Genomic DNA, 7,460 nt, shown 5'->3' on the forward strand with positions numbered 1-7,460 from the left:
TTACAAACCCTGTGTCGGGGTGGGGGGCGGTTTCTTCCAACATAAAAGAGTGTTCTAAAAGATCATTAGAACTAATTTGAATATTTTCCTTTATAGCACAACAGTAGAGGCACAACCTTACCTTCAGAATGCATCATTAGCCCCTTCTTTCCACTCACTAAGTCTTTGACGTAAGTATAGCAAATACCCTAATCCTATTTTACAAATAAGAAAGTGGAGCACCAAAGAGATCTGTTATCTGACTAAATCACATAGCCATGTTACTAAGTGACGCTGAGATTTAAAGTCAGGTCCCTCCAATTTGCATGGCCAGGAGCATAACCACCACATGCTATTGGGCTATCCTCAATCAGTGGGATCAGAATTTGGCGTGAGCCTATTATTAGCAGTGAAGCAAGGGCTAGAAAAAAATTGGTAAGCATAGCAGTTACATTGTCTGTGGCCAAGCTAAGAGGCTGAGGGAGCCCCCAAACCAGGCATGGTGGTAGCAGCCAGTTATGCAAAGACCAGTGGAACTGGGGTAGAGAGAGGGAGATGAGAATCCCAAGGAGGAGTCAACGGCAACCATGAGTGAGAATGTGCGTGCGCTATGCTTCACTCCCCCCGCTCCCGGACCAGATGGGCCTGCACCAATGAATGGTTCTTGGGATTTCTGTTTTCCTGCAAAGAGATTTTATTTTATATACCACTAGCCATAAACTTTTGTCATTTTAGTTATTACATATATGCTTCCTGGTGCCATTATCCAAGTGGCATGATCATTTTATGTCCACAATTCACTTTGTATTTACAGAATTTTTATGATTTGCATAAGTACATCTATCAGTGAAGGTTTAACATTAAGATGCAACTTAGCATCTATAACAGCTGATGTTTTGCAGATAGCAAGGGAGATGTGTTTTTAATCACCTTTTCATTTGAGTCACTTTCTGTAAAAAATAAATCAATAACTTAGATGTTCTAAATCTCTAAAGGAGATTTTCCAATGCTCTCATAGAAATGATTGAACACTAAGACTGTCAGAAACAACTTCCATGTCCACATGCTCTAGTACTTTCTGTACCAATTTGTCTTCTAGCTGCTTTCCTTTGCATGCAAAAGGAGCCCGGATGAGATAAATGTTTTGTTTGACTTCTTTGATGTCCTGAGAGTTCCATAGGTCTTTATTTTTCTTCAACCTGTTCATTATAAATTTAGTTTGAGGTTTCTGTTTGTTCTCTTTGACTCTTCATTGCATCAATTGCATCAATCGTTTGATTCCACAACTCTTGCTGGTATTTGACAGGTTCATTTCTATGTTTTTCAAATTCAGATGAATTATCCACTGTAAGCTCTCTACCAGCTGCTTTATGGAATGCTGTAGTCCACATGACCTTGCAAGAATTGTGTTTCTTTTTAAAGTTTTCATGACAGTTGGATTTACAGAACCTAAACACCTTGCAGATGAACATCATGCCATGGCCAGGGTATATATCTGCTTCTTGGGATTTAAAGTAAGATCTCTGGGGGAGAAGGGATATAAAACACAGATTCCTTATTCCACCTATTCCTATGAATCAAAATCCATGAACATGAGACCAGGGAATGTGCATTTAAACAAGCTTCCCAGGGATTCTGACCACACTTAGAGAGCAAGGGCCAGATTACAGAGGCAGATCTGCAGGTGTATGTGGCTTCCTGCAGCAAAGACAATGTGGCTTGCTCCTGCAGTGAATGAGAGCAGATGAGCAAGAGAAAGCTTTTCTGTGAGCTGAAACAGGAAAAGGCAGTTATTATAAGTGTGAAAGCACAAGGAATAAATGTCCTGACCTTTCCCAGACAGGGTTCCAGCACTGACAAGGTGCTGGCATGGTGACATCAGAGGGAGGACATTGGTACCTGGGCATCTACTACCACATCCAGACTGTGTACCAACCAACAGAGTCCCACTACAGTGGGCAAGGGAAGTGGAGAGAGAACACCCCCATGAATAGACTTTTTATCTATTTTATACCTCAGCTTTCACACTAACTGCTACTCACACAGATACATAAAACATGAAAAAAAATTTTTTTTTCAACAGACAAAACAGAAGTCTTCATGTTCTAGGAAAAAAATAAGCAAACTTAAAGAAAGGATGTATATGTGTTATTATTTGTTTAGACAGGAAAGCAGTGACAGGACTCAGCCTTAGGTACTAAAGAATGACATTTGTCAAAGACAGTGTGGGGACACTAAGGGTTGTTTTGGAGAATTAATGGGAAAACAAGACTACAGTTGATACAAGACGTATACCCTTTCTAAGCTTCAGATCCCTCATTTGTAAAATGGGGAGAACAACATTATCTTTGACATAGAGTCATTGAGAAAATGAAATAAAATAATGTATATAACCTCAGTTGGTTTGAACATTATCCTGATACACTAAGGTTGTGGGTTTGATCCCCAATCTGGGCACATATAGGAATCAACCACGGAATCCATAAATGAGTGGAACAAGAAACCTATCTTTCTCCCTCTCTCTCTCTTTCTCCCTTTCTCTCTTTCTAAAATCAATCAATAAAAAAATAATGTATATAATATTGTTTATGATGAGTTTAACAGGTTAACAAGCATAGAGCATAAGGGGGGACCCGCCAAAACTGGAGTTATCTTCTGGAGGGTGGTCTCCTAACAGTACAGGGTTCCCCCACTAGGTGAGCGTTCCAGGAACCCATCTGTATCAGTGTATCAGCTGGCATTGTTGAGAGACGCTGCATTCAGCTTCAGTGAATTTGAAGACTCTCTCAATGTATTTGCCCATTTCATGATGGGTGATTTATGAGCACACTTGCCCACACCATACTGAATCTTCAGCATTTTTGACCAAAAATGGCATGACTCTCATGCCCCACCCTTTCTTTTTACCTGATATCTCCCCAGTTGAAAAAATATCCTAAAAGAGAGACATTTTGCCAATGTGAAAGAGGTGAAACAAAAAACAGCAGAAGCACTAAAACGCATCAAAATCGAAAAGTTCAAAAACTGTTTTGAGCAGTGGAAAAAATGTCATGATAGGTGTATTATAGTAGATGATGAATACTTTGAAGGTGACTGAAATTTAAACAGGTAAGAATAAATACACAATTTTTTACAAATAAATTCCAGTTTTTTTGTGTCCCTCCTCATAAATGCTAGTTATTATAGCTCATATCATAATATTATTAAGTGGACTGAGATAATAAATGCAACATTCTTGGCACAGCACCTGCACATAGTAAGTACTCAACAAATTATACCTATAAACACTGTCATAAATTTTAAAAGAGACAGGGACTTCTGACCAAGATGGAGGTGTAGACAGACATACTGCATCTCCCTCCACAACTAAGAAGAAATACAACTACCTCAAAACTAGAAACAACCAGAAGTTCCAGAAAATCAAACTGCATGAAAGTCCAGCAAACAAAGATATAAAGAAGAAATACTCATCCAAACAGGTAGGAGAGGCGGAGCCGGGGCAGAGAGGACATGGTGTGGTGGCAGCAGGAGTGGAGACAGTGGCAGGCTGGCAGGAAGCGCAGTCACACATTTTAAAAAGTCAGGAGGGACACCTGGGGAGTGTTCCCATATCCTCACTGGAACTCACAGCTCATGGTTCCAGCACTGTGGAAAATCAAGCCTCATTGCTTCTCACAGTGCAAACCAGTGGGTGTTGGGGCGAAGGAAGAAACTGCTGGTCTCTTAGCAGAGTCTGCTTGTTTAAAGGGCCCCCACGGTCCCAGAACTTCCACAGACCCACCCACTCTGGGAATGACGGCCAGGGCAACAGCTAGAGAGGTGCCAGTCTCATACAGAAGTGGGAGAGGTGCCTGGAAAAGGGGCAAGTGCTGGGCAGGCAGCATTGTTCCCTCTCAGACCCCTCCTCCACATACAGTGCCACAACGTGTTGAAACAGGTCGCCCTATACTGATGAATTCCTAAGGCTCCACCCCTTAGAATGTAACAGGAGCGACAGCTCTACCTGGGACGCGGAGGCAAACAAACACAGGAGCCTGTCAGAATGAGGAGACAGAGAAGTATGGCCCAAAAGGGGGAACAGATCAAGGTTCCAGTGGGAGAACTAAGCGATGAGGAGATAGACAACCTAACAGATGAGGAGAAAGACAACCTAACAGATGAAGAATTCAAAACGTTGGTGATAAAGATGCTCACAGACTTGACAGATATGCTTCAGTATCGCGGACACATAAGGGAAGAAGTGAAGGCTATGCTAAGTGAAACGAAGGAAAATCCACACAAAACCAATGGTGAAGGGAAGGAAACCTGGGTTCAAATCAATGATTTGCAACATAAGGAAGAAAAAACAGTCAACCAGTGCAGAACGAGGAAGCAAGAATTGGAAAAAATGAGAAAAATTTCCTAAATTTTGTGAAGGAGATGGACATACAGGTCCGGGAAGCACGGAGGGTCCTGGGCAAGCTGGACCCAGAGGGGACCACACCAGGACACATCATGATTGAGCTGCTAAAGGTGAAAGATAAAGACAGACTCCTGGGGGCAGCAAAAGAGAGGCGAAGAGTTGCCTACAGGGGGGTGCCTATAGGGCTATTAGCTGATTTCTCAGAGGTCACTTTGAAGGCAGGAAGGGACTGGCAAGCAGTATTCAATGTAATGAAAGACAACCTGAAACCAGGATTACTCTATCCGACAAAGCTATCATTTAGAATGGAAGGACAGATGAAGCACTACCCAGACAAGATAAAGCTAAAGGAGTTCTTCATCACCAAGCCATTATTATATGAAATGTCAAAGGGACTTACTTAAGAAAAAGAAGATCAAAACTATGAACACTAAAATGACAACAAACTCTCAACTATCAACAACTGAATCTAAAAAATAAAAACAAAATCCAACTAAGAAAACCAGAATAGGAACAGAATCATAGGTATGGGGATCATTTGGAGGGTTATCAGCTGGGAGGGGGGAGGGGGAGAAATGGAGATACGGTGCAGGGATTAAGAAGCATGATCAGTTGGTACAAAATAGACATGGGGAAGTTACAAATAATATAGGAAAGGGTGAAGCCAATGAACTTATATGCATCACCCATGGACATGAACTAAGGGGGGTGGGATTGCTGGAGGGAAGAGGGTTACTGGGCAGAGGGGAGCAAAGGGGAAAGAAATTGGAACTACTGTAACAACATAATCGATAAAATATACTAAAAAAAATGAAAAACAAAAAAACAATTTAAAAAGAATATTAGATAGTGAAGACAAAAATAAAAACAAAGAAGAAGGGCAATGGATAGAAAACTAACAAATAAAGTAATTGACCTATATCAATAATCTCTTTAAAAATCAATGGTATAAATACATCGATGAAAAAACAGACTGTCTGAATATGTTAAAAATCAGACCCAACTTTATGTTGTATACAGGAAACCCATTTTAAATATAAAAACACAAACATTTAAAGTAAAAGGATGGAGGAAAAATATACCAGGCTTCTGGTCAAGATGGAGGCACTAGGTAAATGTGGTACTCGCATCCTCCCACAATCACATCAAAATAACAACAAAGCTACAGAACAACCATAATTCAGAATCACCTAAAATCTAGATGAATGTAAATTATACAACTAAGGATTTGAAGGAACCACATCAAGACTGGCAGGAGGGGCAGAGATGTGAAATGGGCTGGTCCTACACCCACATGTGGTAAATAAAAGTCAAGAGGAATTCTTTGGTTGTGGAGGTCCCCCCTGAGGAGTGAGGGGGTCCCAGCCCCATACCAAGCTCCTCATCCCAGGGTTCCAGTGCCAGGAAGAGAAGTCCCCATAACTTCTGTTGTAAAAACCAGAGGGGATTGAGGTTGAGTGAAACAGAGGACTTCTGGAGTTCCAAGCAGTTTTTCTTAAAGAGCCCACACAGACTTACTCAGACTCACTTGCTCTGAGCTGCAGCACTGGGGCAAAAGCTCAAAAGACACCAGGGACATATAGGGAGGAACTGAATTGTCTGGCATCAGGGTGAGAGCTTGGGGGACAGCTTTCTCCCAGATAGAAGTGCTGGCAGAGGCCATTGTTCTTTATCTGAGCCCTCCCTACAGAGCTGGCATGTGAATACCATATCTGAGTCTCCATCAGCCTCGCTAACACTTTTGCCCTGCTCTGTTGATTCCCTTAGACCCACACCACCCAAACTGGGGACCCATTCAAGCTGTTTTCAGTAGCTTTTCCATACAAATGGCCTGTCTTGGCTCATGCTTCAGAGTCTCCTAAAATCTCTCAAATAAGCAGCATCTGGCCTCAGTATGCCCCATACCACTTGCTAATTGACCCCAGGCCCAGCAGTAGCAGCAGCTGGTCTTCGTTCCCAAAGAGGCCTCACCTGAGCACCTCCAAGCCCAGCACAAGTAGCAGCCATCTGAAGATCTCTTTGTAGCTCATGTCAGGTGGCCCTGTGCAGAATACGGGCAGTGGCTGACCATGGCCTACACTTCTCAGAAGGCGGTGTACCCAGTGGACAGCTTCACACTACATCAAAGCACCACCCAACCACCTCCACAAGCAACACACTCAAGGGCAGACTCAGTGAGCACCAGAGCCACACTGAAGTAAGTCCTCCTCTATGGCATGGGCCCCTGTTAGCTGATTCTCCATGGTGATTGGTGGTCACAGCCAGTCCTTGTACCCATTAGGCTTGGGAGTAAATCCTTCCCATTGATATACCAATAGCAATCAAGTTTCAACTACAACAGAAGAGTGTACACAGCCCACACAGGGTGAGAGAACACACCTGGAATGCCCAGCTTGCGCGATCAGGGAGACTGTGCCACTGGATCCTTCAGAGCACCTACATACATAAGACTAGGAGACATAGCAGCTCTACCTAATACATACAAACAAACACAGGGAGGCTGCCAAAATAGGGAGACAAAGAGACATGGCCCAAATGAAAGAACACAACAAAACTCCAGAAAGAGAACTAAACAACATGGAGACAATCTACTAGATACAGAGTTTGAAACACTGGTTGTAAGGATGCTCGATGAACTTAGTGAGAATTTCAACAGCATAAAGAAAGACATGGAAACCATAAAAAAGAACCAATCATAAATGAAGAATACACTGATTGAAATGAAGAACAATTTACAGGGAATCAATAACAGACTGGATGAAGTCAAGAATCAAATCAGCGATTTGGACTATAAGGAAGAAAAAAGCACCCAATAAGAACAGGAAAAATTAAAATTAAAAAAAAATGAGGGTAGTGTAAGGAGCCTCTGGACAATTTTAAGCATATCAACATTCATAATGGGGGTGCTGGAAGTAGAGGAGAGAGAGCAAGAAATTGGAAATCTATGTGAAAAAATAATGACAAAAAACTTTCCTAATCTGGTGAACAAAATAGACATACAAGTCCAGGAAGCACAGAGAGTCCCAAATGAGATGAACCTGAAGAGACCCACCCCAAAACATACCATAACTAAAATACA

General features: G+C 42.0%; 1 pseudogene; it reads right to left on the minus strand.

The window, feature by feature from the left end:
• Window positions 1-991: 991 nt before the first annotated feature.
• LOC150009971 (putative ribosome biogenesis protein RLP24) lies at window positions 992-6,624 on the minus strand (annotated as a pseudogene).
• Window positions 6,625-7,460: the final 836 nt, after the last annotated feature.

Source organism: Furipterus horrens, unplaced genomic scaffold (genome assembly GCF_987537825.1).
Source record: "Furipterus horrens unplaced genomic scaffold, mFurHor1.1.pri manual_scaffold_5, whole genome shotgun sequence".
Classification (NCBI taxonomy): domain Eukaryota; kingdom Metazoa; phylum Chordata; class Mammalia; order Chiroptera; family Furipteridae; genus Furipterus; species Furipterus horrens.